The sequence below is a fragment of the Lepisma saccharinum genome, chromosome 15 (assembly GCF_977018435.1).
Source record: "Lepisma saccharinum chromosome 15, izLepSacc3.1, whole genome shotgun sequence".
NCBI classification, from domain to species: Eukaryota; Metazoa; Arthropoda; class Insecta; order Zygentoma; family Lepismatidae; genus Lepisma; species Lepisma saccharinum.
The window spans coordinates 74,838,081-74,859,184 of record NC_139243.1 but is presented as its reverse complement, the minus strand read 5'-3'; the positions used below and the strand labels follow the sequence as shown (position 1 = coordinate 74,859,184).

Below are 21,104 nucleotides of genomic sequence, written 5' to 3'. Positions count from 1 at the left end.
TGCGTGCCATCTATTAGTATAGTTTCAAACCGCGTGGATTGGCACACATCGCGTTCAAATATAGAACTACAAGCATGCCACGCTTGAAAGAACATTCTTACATACGAGAAATGATTGGAACAATGGCCGCATATACATTCTGCGTGCTTACAAAATAAATTAACAAAAACAAGCACTGCACATTTGGCTTTTTTCTAATAAAAGTCAATTCCATGTGGGAGAAATGCTGTTATGATGCGCAATCGCAGATGCTTTCTTGTAGAAGAAGCGTGAAGAACTCGAAAGTCGAAACATTAATAATATCTGTCTGCTGATATAAATATTATTAATATGTAGATATTGTACATTTGACTGCATGCTATGCACCTCTCTATGCATGTTTGTTGAGCGAGAAAAGACATGTTAGTAAGCATGCTTTGTAGGTCAAGTTATAAAAATATAAAGGTACGAGTAATAATTTTAAAATTTACTGTAATATTTTTCCGAGAAGATCGTTTAACAATAAAGCATGAACTGAAGGCAACACACATAATACATAATTGACAAAAAAAAAAAAAAAAAGGATCTGTGACCAGGACTCGAACTCATATTACAAAACACAACATGCTCCGCAAGGTGTTGCTGCTACCCACTGCACCAAATTACCATTTGCGGATTCAACCGCCTGGTAGAACAGATATCCTTGTCACGAATTCTCCAACACAACCTCACCAAGCGAATTCTAGCAAGTACACTGCTTAATTTCCATATTTGCATGGACACTGGTAAGCTCTGCCAAACAAACGAAGTTTTCTTCTGTACAAATTTAACATTTTTATGAATCATATCTTGATCTGACAGTGAAGTTGCGAGTGTGGAACTTCGATAGCTGCATTGGGCAGCCATGTTGCTTCGCAACTTCCAGTTAGGCTGGTAACTGCAAGAAGAAGTACCAGTAAAGATAACCGCCACCAGAGTTCCAGTTACGAGCTAACTGTACATTGAAAAACTGAAATTTTCACAAACTTTCAGTTACGTGCTAACATGAACCAACCTTAACTGGACATTGAAAAATCGGCCCTAAACTAGTTTTCTATGCATTCTGCGTAAACAAACAACTCTCGGAATCTCGAAGTACGACATGCATCGATAATGTCAAGGAAATAGCACAACAATCGATAAAGATATCGATTATTTCCTTAGATATTGCTTAGTTTCGCCAAGTTTACCACTTTCCTTGTACCCGTGCGCTGTAGACAATTAAAGATATAGCCGATTCTTAGTAGACTGTTTCGTGAATCGCACAAGATCTGCTACAAAATCCGATGATTTAATAGCAGCGGATGAACAACGTTCTCGGCTGGGGGGGCCTAGGCGTGTGCACGGGGGGGCAAGGGGACGTCCAAAGATTTTTTCCAGCGAGGGCGAAACAATGTATTTTTATCAGGCGGGTAAACAAGGCATATTACCCCGTAATAATGTTGCCCTCTCAGAAAACACCATTTGAATTTGAAATTATCATGTTCCTACATCCAACTGCAAAGGAGTTTTGGGCCAAAAGAGGAAGAACATGAGAAGGACTTTTCTCATTTTGATCTGGCAACACTGCAGCCATTTTGGCGCTTTGGTTAGTGTTTTGTTTCTTCATCTTTCTTGTTTACCTCCAACACATGGAGTTGTGTTAGGCTGTTTACTTTGTTCCCGTGTAAGAAAATTAGTACCATAGAGGTTAGTACCTTCAGTGGTTTATACTTTAGGTGTAATGTAATTCCACTGCGTATCAGTGCCAGGGGTTTATGCAGAACTTTTCATCTGTGTGTGATCTTTAGAGGGGTGAAATTAGCATTGAATTCAAGCTGGAAGAGAGCGGAGCCTAAAACCAAAGGGGCTCAAGTTCCTTTTGTTTTATTGCGATTTCATCATGCTACGAATGCAATTTTTTGATGGTTCGATTGCGATTTACGTCTGTTACGTAAGACTCTTATTTACGTCCATTTCCTAAGGAATACGTGTCATATATCGTTGGAAAGCTTATTTTATAAGGAATTCAACAACGTAAATCCCAAAGCGAGGAAAAATTTCCTGGTGGAGTAAATCGAGAAAAACCGATGTTGTCCGGATATGCATAATTGAACGTACTGAGGAATTTTTTAGATGAAGCACATATTTAGGGTGAAATGAGTGTTAATTGAACCTAACCTAACCTCGTAGGCATACCTCGTCCCCGTGAATGGATAGTGGGGCTATTGTGAACAGAAAGTGTAAAAAGAAAAACGTACTTACCTGAAGAGATGCCAGCTGCCGCACCACGAACGTGAACCGCGAACGCAAAGAAGCAATCACCATGCAGATAAGGACGTATAGTAGAGTCTAGCCGTATGTTAACTTCAGTGACGGTAAGACTGCAGAATATGGGCTGCTTAGGAGGAACGCGGTTCATAATTTTTTGGTAACGTTTTGTAGTTAGTAATCGGGAAAAGTAAGTTTTAAGGTGCGGAATTTTTTTTCTTAAAAAAAAAAACAACAGAAAAACGTGTCCAGGTTGGGCGGTATTGAAATTGTAGCATCGAAGGAAAAGGGATATTCCTGCACAAATCTAGTGAAAGCAAAACATGCCTATGTTGTTAGGTAGCTAGGTTTAGTTCACTTAGCCTAAATAACAATTAGTCATTGTATTTATGCTAATGAAACCTAACCTAACATGCCTAACCTAACCTTGTAGGCATTCCTCGAAGAAATAATGAAAGAAACTGTGCGTAAAAATATGGACACGAACGAATGGAAAAATGCATTGCTTTTAGTAGCAGGAAAAACATTTTTTACGTGCGATAATATAATAGTTATCGTAAAAGGAACACCGGAAAATGGAAGTAGAAGGTGCGTACTTTCAGGGGATATAAATTCTGTTCGTCTATTTAGAGGGAAAAAGCAGCCCATGTTCTGCAGAGAGACCTCAGTGACGTGCGGTGGCCTCAACAGTTGCACTGGCGAAGGTTGGTTGGTGTGGTTCATACCCCCCCCCCCCTTCCCACCCAACATACACAAATCTGAAATTTGGCAGTTTTTGTCCTCTTGATTTTCAGCTGCAGCAAGATCTTTATTAGCATCCGCCTCTCCAAGTGCCTATTGTTTACTTCCAGTTCTTTCATGGCCACTGCTTTTTTTACGTAGTAAGGTAAAGGTAAAGCACAATGCCATGAAGCCACATTTAGGGGATGTGGGGATGGGGCTCCATGCATTTTCGATCTGCTCTTTTGGAGGTGATGTGCCCAGCACATGCTTCATCTGCCTTTGTCCCCCAAGGTTGCCCCCAGGTACCCATTGGTTTAAGGTTGGGCAAACCCCAGAACCACTTTTTGCAGGGTCAAGGCCAGAAAAACCCGACCTTAGATCACTCACCCTGGAAACCGAACCTGGGTCTCCCACGTGGCAGTCAAATGGGTAACAGTTGTCAATTTCATTTGTTCATTTTCACACAAGAAAGTACTTACCGAAATGAGTTTCTGTGTCATTATCGAAGTTGGTGGAGATGTTTTCTTTCATCGTTAAATCTGTTTTACGGGGAATTCATGTATTTTTGAAGAGAAATATCTCTCAGACGCACAATTGGTGTTGCTTCCATTTGCTTTCTCGTGAACCAGATGTTGCACACGCTTTATGACGTAATGTCCTGTCATTGTGTTCAACCACGCCATTGTTTTACAGGAAAATAATTTAGGGAATTTTTTGATAAATTTAGGGGTGAAATGAGTGCTAATGGAACCTAAGCTAACAGGCCTAACGTAATCTCGTGTGAATGATTCATGGGGCTACCTGTGGATGGTTTTTGTGGCTAACGTCAATGGTTTGTGAGGATAGCGTGAATGGTTTGTGGGGCTACCTGTGGATGGTTTTTGGGGCTAACGTCAATGGTTTTGGGGCTATCTGTTGGGCATTTTTTGGTTAGTAAAGCTGGAGGTACTAGTTTACTATCCTTCGGACAGATTTCTTAATTTCTACAGAAAAAACTAGTTACCGTAATAAGTTCCTGTAGTATTGTCTAACATCTGGAAGGTGTTTTGTGTGATGTGGGAATGTTTCATAGCGATAATTCAACCATTTTCGCATAGCCCCACGAACCATTGACACATAGCCCCACCAACCATTTGCAGAAACGTATGTTCAGTTACAAAAACACTTTTTTTAAAAAAAAAATTGATAAAAAAAACGTGAATACACCTTAAAAAATGATACGCGAAGCAGATAGGCAAGTAGAAATGTCAAAAATTGACGAAACTCAGAAGTTATAGGTGTCCGAAGGATAGTAAACATTTACCGTAACACCTAAAAGAATGTTTCGCAATGCACAATAGGTAAGTTTCAATGTAAGAAGTGATGAAATAAATGAGTGCGGCGTGTTCGGCCGATAGACAACTGGTAATGTCAAATGCCCTACCGACTAGTGTGAGTGCTTTGCTTTTTTGCTTTTTGTGCCATTTTTGGCTAATTTCCGAAGAAGGGGATGAGTGATGATGATATAAAATTGATGAATGGACAAACATTCGTGCCCAGCCTGGATTCATAGCATCGTAGCATGATGTGCTAATCACTCCATCACGGAGAGTGGTCCTTACCGACTAAACCGCTGTGGTATTTTGCGTGGTTTTATTTCTAATTATGTCTGTTGACACATATCTTACTTCAGAGGTTTCATGACTACTTACTGCACGTTTTGTGGAGAACAAAACTTCTATCTGATTGTTTGCAAGCAGTCATTCATTTACTATTGTCTTAGTTACAGACTTCTGCTACCATCTTCTTTCACGTGTGTGGGATGTGAAGGAGTATTATTTCACTCCTAAATGTTTTTGTTGTTATGTTAGTCAGGTCAGGTTTAGGGCTCTTGGTATTCTGAAATCCTTTCATTATTAGATTAGGTGGATCACCTTTAGGTCTGTTAGCAGTTGAATAATTGGTAACAGTTAGATATAGCGAAAATGCATTTCTTCAAATTTACAGGAGAAGAGACGGAATTGAGTTCCCGTGGACTTTTGGAAGCTGGGAATAGTGTTTTTTCCATTCGTGCAACTTATTCGGCCGGTAAATAATGTAATTTTCGACATTCATTATCTCCGTTGCACGATAGCTCGTGCCACCATTACCGTCGTCTACGTGAATCAAATGTTCCGTGCGTTCGATTATATAACCCTGTCATTGTAGCAACCACGTTGTAGTTTTACAAGATGACGTGTGAGAATTCTTTTTTTCAATTTAATTTTCTATGTTGCCTAACCTAACTGAACCTACCTAACCTTCTGTGAAAAGGTTGTGCAGCATTTATCAGTTCATAACTCTGGTAACACTGCATATCAGCTGACGATAGACAATGTGAGTCAAGATTTGGCTGCCAATTTGCAACGACCAATAAATACTTATGTTAAAAATAACGCTTTTTTCATTGGAAAAAAGTAATCCTAAGTTGAAAAGTGTTCCGCTATGCATATGAGGTAAGTACAATTGAAATTAATTTGAAAATGAATGAGTTAAATGTGTTTTTGCTATATCTAACTAGTACCGAATAATTAATGCCCCTAAATGTTTTAAACACCTGATCACTTCTTGATCTGGCTTTGAGCACAAATCTTCCTTGGAGCCTCTCATAATAATTTGCAAATAATTGACGAAAGTTCAGCAGGGAGAAAGAGAAACTACATTCCAGCTTACTATTTCACAAATTCGGTATTACATCCAATCCAGGGGTATAGCTAGGATGACTCCCAAAAATCCCATTCCTGTCTACATTTAGTGTAATCTTACATGTAATTATATAGTGTATTTTGATACCTCTGATGCAGAAATGGAACCTGTATTAACCATGTAAACAAAACCAAACTAAAAGTTTCACTACTCACCTGGTTGCAAATTGACTGCATGTATATGTACAAAAATTGGATATCATATGAAACACTGTTGGTACACATGAGAGTGAATTTGTACAGCTTTTCAAATATATTCTATCACAGTGGTTCCCCAAGTGTGTGTCATGGTGCGATAGGCCACCATGGATAGCTTACAGGGGTGCTGCGAAATGTTCCAATATTTTCACTGAAATGACACTTCCAGATATGTGCTTATTTAGTACTTTTGGTACCTGTTCGATCTCTGACGAACCCCTCTCACTCATTTATTTCGTCATTTTTAACATACCTACTTATCTATTCTGCCATTTTTAACATACCTACTTATCTATTCTGCATTGCGGAACATTCTTTAAGGTGGGATTATGCTTTTTTCATGAAAATAATGTCACTTTTTCACATTATGAGTAATTATTGTTCTTCATTTTTTAGCTTGCGTAACACACAATATGACGTTCACAGCTGTGGCGTTCTGGATCATCGCATGTCATGATTGTCGATTTGCAGCATTTCCAACCATCTTAAACAAAAAAAAACAACCTACTATTACGCTTTATCGTTTTACATGTTTCGATGATTTCTTGCACGGGTAGCCCCACATACCATTCACTGATAGCACCATGCACGGTAAGGTTAGGTTAGGAAATCATAGTTAAAATTGGGGTTCGTAATAATGTCAGGAAGGACACGTCATCTTCTTGCAAAACCCCTGCGTGGTTGGAAACCGTGACAGGGGGTTACATCATCAAATGCATGCAACATACGATTCAGGTAGAGGAAGCAAATGAAAGGAACGGTAATTGTGTGTTGGAGAGATATTTCTCAGGGAAAAAAAAAATCGCACTGAAACAGATTACATGATGAGGGAAAACACCTTCATGAACTTTAACAATGCTACAGAAAGTGATTTCCGTAAGTAGTTTCTTCTGTAAAAATGAAGAAATCTGTTCGGCAAACATCGAACAGTTACTGTACTTTTTACATGTAAAATGTTTGTGAATTTGATATGTGTTTATTTTTTAACATAAGGCAAGCAACATAACTACATTAACTGAGCATCGCAAGTGCTAGATAGGCTTACATTCTGACTTGGGTGCCGCAGAAAAATTTTGAAACATAAGGGCCCCATGAAATGAAAAAGTTTGGGAACCTCTTGTTACGTACCTTTCACTAAGTTCAGGAATTTACCCGTCGCTCCGCATGTCGTTGTCACTCTTATCAATTACAAGGCGTGGGAAACAAAACTCACTGTTTCTTCTTTATACAAGGTTTATTCTTTGAAACTCACACTTAACAGCAATTAAATGAACTTTAAATCACATATTGCAATTTTTCAAGACAATCTTTTCCACTATATTTTTTAGTTGCTATAGTATTTCTTGCTTATTGATAAATCTATTAGTTTCTTAAATGTTGCCAGGTCCTGACACATCAAGGTTAGTTTATTTTCTATCTGACACTAGTTCTCTATGACGTCATAAATGTTTGCCATATTGAAAACGACCAATACTATATTTTAAGTAAATAACAAAGAATCACAATGTAATGTCAAGGGCATTACACCCTGTTTTATCATACAGTCTTCATTCTGTTGGTCCAAGAGTTTTAAACACCTCAACTATGTCACTGATGAATTTGATCACATAAGAAAAACGCTCCCTCATTGCTTGAAAATGCTTCATCTTTTTATTTTCAAGAGTATAATATTGTATATTAACCTGCGATCGGTCTTGGGTGCACGCCACACTCACGTACAATTTAATAAAGTGTAATTTTAACAATATTTAACATATTGGCCTGCAGCACACACTACCAACTTTTAGAGTACCACTGGAAGTACAACAAATTAGTTGCAAACAATTAACATTTGGATTTGAAATTCTTATACAATTAACAATTCTTTTTGTAGATTAATGTATTCCTTAACATTTGTGACTTGTGTTTGTAGATTTATGTATTTCGAGCACGAACTAGTGAAATTTCAAATGCAATCCACTCAGCACCTGAAATAAAATATTATGTAGAGATTGATGTGTGTGTGTGTGTGTGTGTACATATGCCATTTAATTGAATTTGTATTTTGTGGATACGTTGTAATCACAGACACAGACCCTTTATATTTGTTTTGGGAATTGAGAGGTTGTAATTTGTAAGGTTGAAATAGAGAGAACATCTGCTTATACCCTTGAATTTTTGGAAAGTTCACTTTAAACCAGGAATTATACTTGAATTTTATCATGGTCCTGTAGTGGCCATACTGAGTAAGAGATGTGAATGTATCTGGGAAAGTGACGACATGCAATATATAATACGGGAATGACCAAAATATAATAGGAATAGAAATATACAAAGCTTTGTATAATTTAAAAATTCAGTTTACAACAAATTTTTGCAAGTTTGGTAGGGAATCCAGATGTTCAACTGTAACATTTGCTAAGACGAATTTTTATATTTTTGTCTCAATACAAAATATAAATGGGAACATTTAATTTGTAATAAATATCTACCTTTGAGGTACGTAACTAAAATAAAAAGAAAGGCACATGGGGTGATGTTGAGGTATATAGATCCACGTATTCTTGATTGTGGCCAAAGTTGTGATGGCGATCAGTTTCCCTCTAGGATTGCCTGCAGGTACCCATTTATATGAGGCTGGGTGATCCTCGGAGCCATGCAGACAGGGAATTGACTGGAAAATTTCCTTGTGCAGATCTGCCGTGAAATGAGCCTAGGTCTTCCGGGTGATAGCCAGATGCTCTACGAAGTGAGCTATGGCGGGGTGGCTCTTGGTAGATGACTAAAGTTTTAATAAATACCCAGTATTTACCTGAATTTTATTTAGCAACCATGTCCCAACCCTATCCTACTTATGACTTCAGTTTTCTTCATTCTAGGTTTCAGAGGATGACAGTTTGCCAAAGTTCGTGTGCTATCCGTGCATAGATAAGCAAGAGAATCTTATAGGACTTCCATAACATGTCTTCTGAATCGGAAAACCTTCTCAATGAATACCCGTCATCTGCAGAAGAGAAGCAGAGAGGAGAGATGGGCTTTGAGGTAAAGTTAATTTTTTTACTTGAATATGTTGTAATACTAACAAATAGTCAAATCGGCTAGACTGCACAATCGACCCTTCTGTTTTACCATTTGAAAGTAAAAGAGAGAAATGTTCGCTAATAGTACGTATTTCACACTACGATTTGCCACTGTTCATTTCTCAATTTGACGTTACACTTCTGTGAAATAATAAAAAAATTACTACTACATTACTCACGATAGATGGTTTCCTTTAACCTAATCCATGTTAGTTTTAAATACACAGTATTGCCAGGTCGAACTTTGGTTTTCAACGTGGATATGTATACGAATTTTCACTAGTATTGAACTTTTTTAATCCTTAGTTCGCCGCCGTAACACATATGTTACAAAAAAAGTATGTCCCTTGTAGCCGCTGTAACACATATGTTACAAACACCTTTAGATACAATTATTGAGGGTTTGCCACACTTATATTTGTATATTGAGGTTGAAACACTGACAGTTCGTTCGGGAACATGTTTTGCAATCGCGTTTCGAAAATTCCAAATCCCCCCCCCCTCCTTTCTCGGAATATGTCACCTGTTTGGGCTCACCCAAACACGTGTTCGCTCTTCAGTTGACAGACACAATAAATGCTTGGTATTTACGATGCTGTTTTCCTCCAAGCTTCCAACGCTGTGATTTAGTACTGATCAGGCACACATTCTTCTTTATGTTTAGACCTGGTGATCCAGCTGAAGTAGTGGCAGGGGGGGAGGGGGTAGGGCAAGGAGAGAGGGGATTGGATGAGGTTTGGCGGTGTTAGAAATGCAATGAAGGTTGACGATAGCCAGAGGCCAGAAGCATGAGTCTAAAGCGTGCATCTATCCAGAAGTATAGACCAAAACAAACTATTGCAAAGGCTCCCTTCCCTCCTCTGTTAGGACTAACAAAGGCCTCACCATAAACACTTCGTATCATATAACAGCTCATCGATTTCCGTAATGCAAAATCGTTTCCTTCCGGACATATTTCCACAAAGAGCCGAGTCAAAAGGGAGAAATAGATTCACAGTAGCTACACAAGATGCAAGTGCGAACAAAAAAAAGCAAAAGTTCGGGTTTTCTCCCCAAAGTAGCTGGAGAAGAGGGGGCAAACTCCACATTTTTATGATTTTTTCATTGAAATTCGGGGGATGCAGCCCCCGCCCGTAAGCCCCCCGCGGTTGGGGCATCCAAATTTTACATGGTTGCATGCACTGATGTTCTGCCTGCAAAACAAAAGCTATCCGAGGTAGATTGGTCCCATAGTGTCAGTTATAACAATTTTATGAATAATATGCAAATTGGCTAAAATTCGCTAGAGTTTTACGTTTTGCCTTATTATTCAAATTGTATTGCACCCACGAACATGAATCAAGTTTCATTCTGTTGCGGAAGGTCCATTCTTTGAAAAAAAGCAAAAGTTCCGGTTTTCTCCCCAAAGTAGCTGGAGAAGAGGGGGCAAACTCCACATTTTTATGTTTTTTTTCATTGAAATTCGGGGCATGCAGCCCCCGCCCGTAACCCCCCCGCGGTTGGGGCATCCAAATTTTACATGGTTGCATGCACCAATGTATTGCCTGCAAAACAAAAGTTATCCGAAGTAGATTGGTCCCATAGTGCCAGAGTTATTACGATTTTTCTCCATTATGTATACGAATTCAAATTTCCCGCTCATAGCCTCGGCGACACTGGGCTTACTTTCGTCAGACCGCGCGGCGTACTAAAGGTTAAAATCATGTTTTCATTCGTATTTTTTTTGTTGCGCAGGTTCTAACATGCCTTTAAAGTATATCTTTAGAAAAAGGCTGGGTCATGGTAGTGCTCAAAATATTTTAAATTGTTCAATGTTGAAATACGTGTTTTAGAAGGAAAGGGTCTTTTAACTTCAGGGACTTAATTTGTGACAGAATATGAAGGCAACATCAGTTCTGGGCATAGATTTTAAATTCCTGTCTAACCCATATCAAACCCACATCCTTATTCCTGGTTTTTAAAATATCGACGTGGCTATGGAAAGTTTTTCGTAGTCGAAGTTTTGGACCTGAAGAAGAGAACAGTAGATTGTCGAAATGTTGTTGTGTAAATAACATACTCACAAAACGTAAGTACCATTTTTTGGTGTTTTTTGATAATTTTTCAAATATTTTAAAAATACGTGTTATATTGCTATTGTGAGTAAGTTGCACATTCATAATGAGTTCGCTTATTGAAAGGCTAATTTGTAGGACAAATGTAGTTTTTTTTACAACATTCCTGATGCAAACCTTCATTTAAAAAGTCAAAACACAGCATTTCATATTTTAATAACCAGTCCCAGTAGATCTTCCATAACTAATTTGTATATTTTACACAACAAAATCAGATAACACACAGTGGAACCCCATTTTTAAGTTCCTCAATCTTATTTTTCCCCCCAACATTTTAAGCTCTTTAGCTACTGCACCCTGAGGAATATTTATTCTAAGTTGCACTGTAAGGGCAATTACTGTTTTGCATTTTCTGACTTGAATGAATGAAAAAATTATTAACTACTGTTATATTATATTGCTCCATTGGAACATGCTGACTGTCTTCTGTATTATTTCAAGTATTCTGTCTGTCTATTCACGTCTCTGCCCATCCATGTTTTTGTAGAAACCATAGTGCATGTTTGGTGCTGTCGTAGTCTAGTAGATAGGACATCTGACTGCCACAAGGGAGATCCAGGTTTGATTCCTAGGTTGGGTGATCTGAGGTTAGAAATTTTCTGGTCTTGTCCATACACAAAGCACCTCTGGGATTCACCCAGCCTCAAATAAATAGGCCCTGGGAGTAAAGGTGGCTGGAGAATGGTTGCTGATCACATCATGTCTAACTTGGCCAAGATCGAGAATGTCTGGTGCCCTACCCCCCACATCCCCTAAATGTGGCTTAATGACACAGGGAACTTTTATCATAGGCATGTCACAATTGACATACAAAAGGGGTGCTACATCTAGTCCATATTCTTGCCTCTGCAGTTAAAATAGCCAATTTTCTTTGCCTCGTGTATCCAATAGGGCAGTGGTTCTCAACCTTTTCCAATCGACGACCCACCTTGAAGAATATTACACTTCGTGGGACCCAGGGGCACGGAAACCAGGGGGGCCTCCCTCCAGTTCTCTGTTGGGATACCCTGTAAAGGGCCCAATGTATAACTCAACACAATTTCATTTTGTAACGAAATATTATTTATGTGATGGAAATTGCATAAATTATTTGAGAACTCTGTTTGAAATTATGCAGAATTCTGTTCTGAATGTGGTGTTTTACTCTATCTCAGTATTTCTATTTCCAAATACACAGTTAATTAAGGAATGCGCATTGTATATTATGATTAGGTACAAGAATAGAGAAAGGAGCATGGGAATACTGTAGTCCTGGTGTTCTTGACTGAGTCAGTCCATCCAAAATTAGGTTTTGCACATGAATGTAAGCTCCTTTTAACTTTCATTGTCGGCATCTGTTGATGCTTCGTTTACCTCACCTTATGAACTTCTGAGGTGCCAAAATTTGGAAGGTTTTGGTTTCGATTGTTTGCATTCGAAAGAGACAAATGAAAGGAATGAGAAACCAAATTGATCATCTTCGTTCAGTACATAGCAGTGAATTGTGGTGGTTGGATGTTGTTGAGCTCCGAGTTAAGAGGAGAATCTAAAAAAAACACTGGAACACTTTTTGACTATTTCAAGAAGAAATCCAAAAATGTGAGTAGTAACTTCGTTTGCAAACTCTTATATAAAACTTAATTCACTTATTAGATTTCATCAACTTATTAATTATAAACTTTATTATTATCACATGTAAAACACTTGGCTCAGATCCATCCTGAAATATAGTTCTCTATACAGTAGGTGCCTGTGATGGGGATATATAACTAATTGTTTTGTGCCTGCAAATCGCATTAAAGAGGCCTAATCCTGTCTCTTATCTCAGAGAACTAAAAGTATTTTGTGGAAATACCAGTATAACAACAATTTGGTGGAATATTAATTATCTAAATTGAACAATTATGAAAGTGGGAGGGTAAAATGAATATATGATATATATATGTTTTTAATTTATTATGATATTATCCTCATTTAGTTCTGAAAATGTCTGTAAACGTCAGGCTATAGATATTCCGTGTTCCGATCAGTACCCATGATGCACAGTTAGGGCAACTATTCAGGGGGGTATTTATATAATTTAGCCCCCTAGGCTATTCTTTGTTTTGGGCCCTGTCGACATTATCATCATCATTACTTCCATTAATTGCATGCTCTGTATTAAAAACACTTCTAAACTTTAAAATATACACACATCTGAGAAAAAAATGACGAGTTAAAATGCAGTACTGTTAAAAGAAGTTATTTAAATGCTAGAAATGCTTCCCTCTACATGTTGGTTTACTTTGTAATTATTACATATGTAATGAATTTGATTAATCGATAGTCTTTGTCACTTCTGCCTCTTGAGCCTCACATTTTTATGCAGCCCCTTCCTGGACTAGCGACCCTTAGGTTACAGCCAGTGATGTGTGGTGACGTTGATACTTGGGGTAGCAATCAGTGAGTTGCCCAAGGGCAGGTTGGTGTGGGTCATAGCCCCCCCCCCCCATTATCGCTCAGTATTCCTGAAAAGAACATGTCAAAGACATAAAATGAGCAATGACTACTAAAAACAGTACACGTAACTCCCACCTCCTTTCGAGAATCAAAAACGATTTGATTTGACTAGTAAGCCAGAGATCCCAGCTTGGCCATGGGTGTTCTTCGTGGATGTCCATTCATCAATTTTATCTTACTATCTTCGCGATTAGCCAAAAGTGGCAGGAAAGCGAAGTAAAATGAACCAAATCAAACAATCAATCAATGATTTCATTTTTGTTACCGAGCATAGATTTTTGTTCACATTTGGTTAATCGTGAAGATGATACAATAAAATTAGTGAAAGGACAAAGACAAAGAACACCCATGCCCAGGTCGGGGTGCGACCCCGGGACTCCTGGTGTCGTAGTACACTGTGCACACTGTGATAACCACTCTGCCATGGTTGGTTGATTTGGTCTTTTAGTCCACTTTATGCACATAAAGACTAATCGGGACTGGACCTACAGTTTAAAGTGAAACCCAAACCATTATGTGCCTCCACTGGTTTCTAACCCAAGACCACTTGCACCCCCCCCCCCCAGCATGTAGGTTGGCCTACAACAAAGATGAGAGGAAAGCACTAAACATTCGGATACGTAAATATTGCATTGCTTGATTTCTCTAATTTCTCCACCTCACGATCTCGTTACTGAAGGATCCAGGCTCAAGCCCTGGCCTGTACTTGAGTGTTTCTTGTAACCACTCTTCACCCGTTTAATTTAATCAACATTCATCGTCATGGCAGAAGTTGGGTAAAGTGATGGAAGAGCAATGCTAAAAATAAATTAAAAAATAATTTCCTCCCAGTGCATCTGCAGGGCACTGTGAAATCAGAAATCGAGAGATCTCTGTTTATGATTGCCCTCATGACTTCCATAAGTACATTAGCTACTTATTGCGATTAAATCTATACAGTTAGAAGAAGTGATGTGAGGTGGCAAAAAGTCAATATATAAAAGGGGATAAACATCTTTTTGTAGTTTCTTCAATAATATTCATTTGGCTTTTTGAGTTCTGGAATAAATTTTTCATTCCACATTATTTTATTATTCACTGCAGAGTACAACACATACGAACAATAATGCGCGCTCGTCACGGGTTCCCGGCCTAGATTGTTCTTTGTGAGGTCCCTAAATCAATTCCATCATATATCACTCATCCTCATTTTTACAATAACCAAATGTGTCAGAAAAGCGAAGTAAAGTAAACCAAACCTACAACAACAATAAGACCATTTATTTATTGACTGTTTAGCTTACCCAATTGTTTTAATTGGAGGCCAAGAGAGTAGTACATTTAAGTAAAACACTACTAAAGAGAGTGAGCAAATATTTGTTATTTAACTATTATATATTCCATATTTGAAAAAAAATGAAAGAAAGCACAACATTTTTGTCTGCACATAGTATGTTCCCATTTCATAAATAATGAAACTACATTCCATATTATACATACATATTATACATCCTATAGAAGATAGACTGGAGCACTTGAAACCACGACCTTTAAGCCATTGCAGCGGGGGGCAAGTAAGATAGAGACAGGAATGTTCACTTTCCCTTCCGTCGGCTCTTTCTACCTGGAACTGGTGAGGCAGAGGAACAGTCAGCTAGGTCAGCCTTGTCTGCAGATCGCGAGAAGCACGTGAAAAACAGTGTTCCATATGGACTGGGGCTTCAACAAGAGAATACATATTGTGAATTGATAATAATTAGAGTTGTGAGATTGATTGATCTAACCTGCTAGCTCCTCAGTGCACGTCACTGGCTATAGCCTAGTAGCAAATACCCACTGCTTCTATTTAAGAAAAGCAGAAAGACTAGTGTGCTTGCTTGTATGCTATATTTTTCTTGTTTAGTTTGTTCATTGCATTGACTCAAGAACTATTTATGAAGTACAATGACTCAAAAGCATCTTAACCTTGTGGCACTGTGTCAAGTACTTAAGGAGAAACTGGATAATATTAATACTATTAGGTCAGTCAAAAAGTAAATGCAATCATTTTTTTTTTCACAGCATCAATAGAAAACTTACAATGATATAATTTTCGAACAAAGTCCCCCCTTTACTTCAATAGCTTTCCGATACCCTGAGAAATTTTTTTTTCGGTTGAGCAGCAAGCTACGTATGCACCGTTTCCTTCACCTGTTGGTCTGTGTCGAATCAACGGCCTCTTAAAGCATCTTTAAGTGGACCGAACAGATGGTAATCCAATGGGGCGAGATCGGGACTGTATGCCGTATGCTCTAACACCTCAAAGCCCAGATTCTGAAGAAATTGAGTGGTGTTGGCGGCAGTTAGGGGATGTGCATTGTCATGCAACAAAAGAATGCCTTTCGACAATCTACCTCATCGTTTGCTTCGAATTGCAGGCTTCAACTTGTTCGAAAGCATATCACTGTATCATTCACTGTTTATTTTTGTCCCCTTTTCCACATAATTACCCCTTCTGAGTCCCAAAAAAGTGTGAGCATCACTTTTCCTGCAGAGTGTTGACGCTTGACTTTTTTTTTTCACTGGAGATTCAGGATGTTTCCATTCCATGCTCTGGCGTTTGCTCTCAGGTTCGAAGTGATGGATCCATGTTTCATCTCCAGTGATGATTCGTTTCACAAAGGCTTCACCTTCGTTAGCATGTCTGTCCAATAATTGCGGACAGATTCTCACACGATTTCACTTGTTCTCGTCAGTGAGTTCTTTAGAGACCCATCTCGCGCAGACTTTATAAAAGTTGAGCCTGTTATGGATAATTTCATATGCAGAACCGTGACTAACATGCATATGGTTTGCCACTTCATCAACAGTCACTGTTCGGTTATTCAGAACCAGCTCACAGACTTGCTCAATGTTGTCATCAATAGTGGATATGGCTGGATGACCTGCTCTTTCCTCATCCTTCACACTTGTTCAACCGCTTTTGAAATTTTCAATCCACTGGTAAACATTTCGGAGTGGTAAAACATTGTCATCGTATTGTGCTGAAAGTCTTCTATGAATTTCAGCTCCTGGTACACCTTCAGACCACAAAAAATCGGATTACAGAACACTGTTCTTCTGTGGTGCACATGGACAATGGCACAGCTGACATTTACTTGGCAACACTGCAGAGCGAACTGAAGTGATGACGCCGTAACCTGCCACAGACGAAGACAACAATACTATCTATCGGTTTGCGAGCGCAGAAAGCTGTACAGCCAACCTACGGAAGAACAGAGAAACATTGCATTTACTTTTTGACTAACCTAATATATGGACCATGAAATATTTCATTGAATGTTGTTTCCATTCGTAAAAGTCGAGTAGAAGTTGAAAATATTTTGTTTTGCAAAATGCCACTGCTTTGTTTAATCAGGATTAGTAAAATTTTACTCTACGTTATGCCTGTAAACGTGTGTGTGCTACTTCATACTGCATTACTGTGAATAGTGTCACTTATACAATGTGTAACCAATGCATATATATGTGTGAGCAACTTAGCATGTGCGAAGATATTAAACTCCCATAAAGGATTGTGGGAAGAAGTACAGCATCTAAACAGTTTATGATAATCAAATTCTCAATCAAAAGTTGCAAATAAAATATTATGTTACAAAATTATGTAGTTTGAATGTAGATATTTTTTTTATGCAGCTCATAAAATTCAATCTACAAGGTGTTTCAGTAATGGTAACCAAACAAGGTTTCTTTTGGATACTTTGTTATTTTTTTATTGAAACACTCTGTACCTTGATAGGTATATTATTGTTATCAGAACTGGTAATTGTAATTACAAAGTTTCGAAGGTTAACTCAGTGTGTATATTCTTAGGTCTGTACTTCAGATTCTTAATTTTAAAAAAATACTCACCCCCCCCTGCAAACGGAAAGAATAGGTGTTTACACTTTGCTTAGCTTTGCCCCCCCTACAATGTCTGAAGGAATCTGCACCTATGTTGGACCCATAAGCATGGGCTCCGGCAGAATTACTTGTAAAGGTGTGCACCCTATTTATAATCATATTTTTGCTCACATCGACTCTTTAAGATACCCTATTTTATGCCTTCTAAAATGTTCAAAGGAAATTAATAGCCATCGATTATGCAACAAATACTAATATTTTCATTACTTAATTTTAGTACAGTAGAACGTAGTTTATCCGCATTCATTGGGACCGAAGGCTATGCGGATAACGATTTCTGTGGATAATCAAACATGTGTTTATTTATCAAAGAAAATAACGTACAATACAGGTTTATTTTATACATACAGTACACAATACCGTATACAGTACGAGAAAACAAAAGACATGAGAAAACACTCGTAGAATTTTGCTTTTTTAGTGTGCGGATAACTGGCGCTGCGGATAATTGACGTGCGAATAAATGATGTTCTACTGTACTTCATATCATTGGGGGGGAGGTCCGCACCCCTGGATCCCCTTAAATACGTCCATCTTGTCCTTCAAAGCCGTATGATCCCAATATATAATTCTTGTCTTCCAATAAGTTCAGAGGAAATTATACAATAAAGGCTAAAATAATATATTTTTCATTATTTAATTTTAGTACTTGATAAATCTTTGGGGGTGGGGGGTCCGGACTCCCTGAACCCTCCTTATCACCAACATTATTCAGAATATATTTAGATAAATTAGTAAAGAACTGTTTCCAGAGTATGAGGTGCTAGTAATACACAGAATGAAGAAGAACTGAATGTATAAGATTTGCAAATAACATGACTTTGGGCCCGTTCCGAAAGTCACACGAGTTTAACGTGTTAAACGAGTTATGGTAACTGGCCATTCCATAAGTGCTTCCGTGCGTTTCATTATGCTGTCCCAAAAGTCGCATTCAGTGCGTTTCGTGCAAGAACGAGATTCACCAAACGCACGGTACAGCGCCTAGAATAACGTAGTGTGGAAAACGGCATGCTTCTGCGCTCTCAGGCTGGTTCCACTCGAAAATGATCCGCTAGAGGCGCTGGTGTTGAACCCGGTGCTTGGTCTTCGACTGCTTATAATGGAAGTAAATGGAGTTTTCGCTGTAACGTCTGATTCTTTTACATGAAGCATTTCTATGAATGTGATAATTGCTATGATATTTGGTACAGTGGTCGCGAAGATATTAACGAACATTCTAGACAGTCGACCACGTCCTGTTACCGTCATACTTTCGTTAATAATACGGGAGAAAAAATACGCGTGGAATGTTCTTGGCAACTAAATTTTTGTGAATGAATTAGGTTCATTATTATTATCATCATCATCATCATCATTTCTTTTAAAGATATACACGATGAAGCATTTGTATTTTTGATATTTACTGTCTCTTTTCTTCCGCTTTAAACTAATCACGGCGATGATGATAATGATGATTTCATGAAACTACAAGGGGAACCGCACAAAACTTTCTTAGTGCCATCGACATGAGTGTAAGGCAACTTTCAAACCAATGGGACAATCGACACGGGATGTTCACACTGTCACACTAGTGACACACACTTCCAGACTGTAAAATAGCATTCATTGCACATGAGGGTCCAAACAGCAAACCACACGTTCATATGGCGTATTCGCGTGCTACTTGTTACTTCGGTCGGAAAGCTCCTTAAAGGAAGGGTGCTGAGACCGAAGCGACGCGCTACAGGGGGAGTTCCCAACTAAGTGACAAGCGACATGGTGCCTTCAGTCTATTGGCAAGCGTTTGCTGCTAATTGTGCGAACAACAGATAGGCGACACGATAAACCGCACATTACAACAACAGATCTAGGCAACACGATAAACCACACGTGTCGCTTTGTCGCTTCTGCATCGCTCAAACTGGGCCATTTCCTCAATAGCTTGCAACATGTTGCCGTGGTTTGTTGTTTGCGCATGCGTGATGCAATGAGTGTCTTGCTTTAGTGAGATTGCGCACCAAAGCGACAAGCGGCACGCAAGACTTGTCGCTTGAGGATTTCACCAACCGAACGCTGGCCTGTGTTTCCAGTCATGCCGCTACGATGTGTAATGTTGCTCTTGATTGGCTCCTTTCCAAGCATCATGTGTCACTTTGGTATGAAAGTTGCCTTGCACCGAATGACCCGTGTCGCTTTGGTGTAAAATCTTCTTGAGGAAACTGTGCGGCTGCATTGATTTCCGACTGCTCGCTTTCAAGCGACATTTGTGGTTTGTCGCCTCGGTATGAAATATCTCTCAGGATACTATTTATATTCTAATAACATAGAAAAATAAACTCTAATACACAGTCCAACACCTGACGTCCTGAATCACATTGCGATGTTTCTTCTTGTGTTACGCATGCTATTTATTAATTAATTTTATTTTACTTTTCTTTCCAAATTAATGCCATTTCGTGACTGCAAATCACTCCACAAATATAACTGTTTCCATCAATTCACTTACCACCTTTCTAGAGAAATAAATCTACACAATATATTCCAAAAACTAACTAAGCCGCATTACTTTCATAACAAAATTAGCACCTGGGTCGATCACACTGCCATCTACTTGTCATCGTCTTGGGGAACCAGTTTCTTGGGTCGTTTTCCACACTACGTTATTCAAGGCGCTGTACGCACGGGCCAAAAAGCTGGTTTGTTCAGTGAGAATCGTCTGCTGCCTACAGACAACGTGCGTACTGATGGATTCAAACTGCACTAGTTCGGAAAATGTATTATAATTTTAACAGATAGCGATATGAAGCAACATGCACAAGATGAGTATGCCTTAGCCGTTCTTAGAATGTGATTAAAATGAGTAACAGTGTCCACAGTAGAGTTTATTTTTGCCATAATGACATTCCTTCCGCTGGATGCCATGTGAGAACTTTCTCTAAAGAAAACTCTGAACCTGCGCTTTCGACTAGAGCGTTCCATAGGTCTGTAAAATAACTGGTTTCACCAGATTCACGAGCCCAGTTATTTTCGTTGAATGCATTTGTTTCGCTAAGACTTCCGGAACGCACCCTTTGTTAGCAGAAGACGTGAGAACGGTGAAAACGTAGAGTGCCACACACGTAAATTTGCCGTTGCGTAGAAACGAATTTTCGTTTCGTCTCCCTTTCTCTTAGCATCATGTGTTCTACCCTGCTCGAAAACCTTCGCTATTGTTGCCATATTGTCATTCCATTCCTGGACACACTCGCGCAACCATCATTGAAAACAATTGAATAGCGCTCCAGCTCGCGGTTCCCACCTTTTGGCAGGGACGGTAATGTGGCAATATAGCACGGCGTAGTGCTTGCTTCTTTTATGCAGTGCATGTTCATTGGCTAGCTAGTAACTAGTGTTGCCAACTGTAATAATGAAGCACTATTTCTGTCACGGAAGGGGAAAGACAGGTAAAGTGGCGGTGAGTTTTGTTGGATTGGAAGCACCATATTTTTATTTTATACTAAGTATTTGACCGGTTTGACGTTGTGTGCGTGTATTGCGTGTGTGTATGTAAAAGTGTGTGTTTGTTAATGAATGTTAAATCCCATAATGCCTCCAGTTCTGTCGAAGTTGAAATCAAAAACCTTGCATAGCCAAGCTCGGGA

General features: G+C 38.8%; 1 protein-coding gene across 1 annotated transcript in view; it reads left to right on the top strand.

Moving 5' to 3' along the window:
- LOC145999339 (uncharacterized) overlaps positions 1 to 21,104 on the top strand; it is a 478,836-nt gene that overhangs the window by 17,177 nt on the left and 440,555 nt on the right. The window contains exon 2 of the mRNA XM_083136280.1: positions 8,771 to 8,933. The gene's annotated coding sequence lies outside the window, so the exon portion shown is untranslated. The remainder of the gene's footprint in view (positions 1 to 8,770; positions 8,934 to 21,104) is intronic.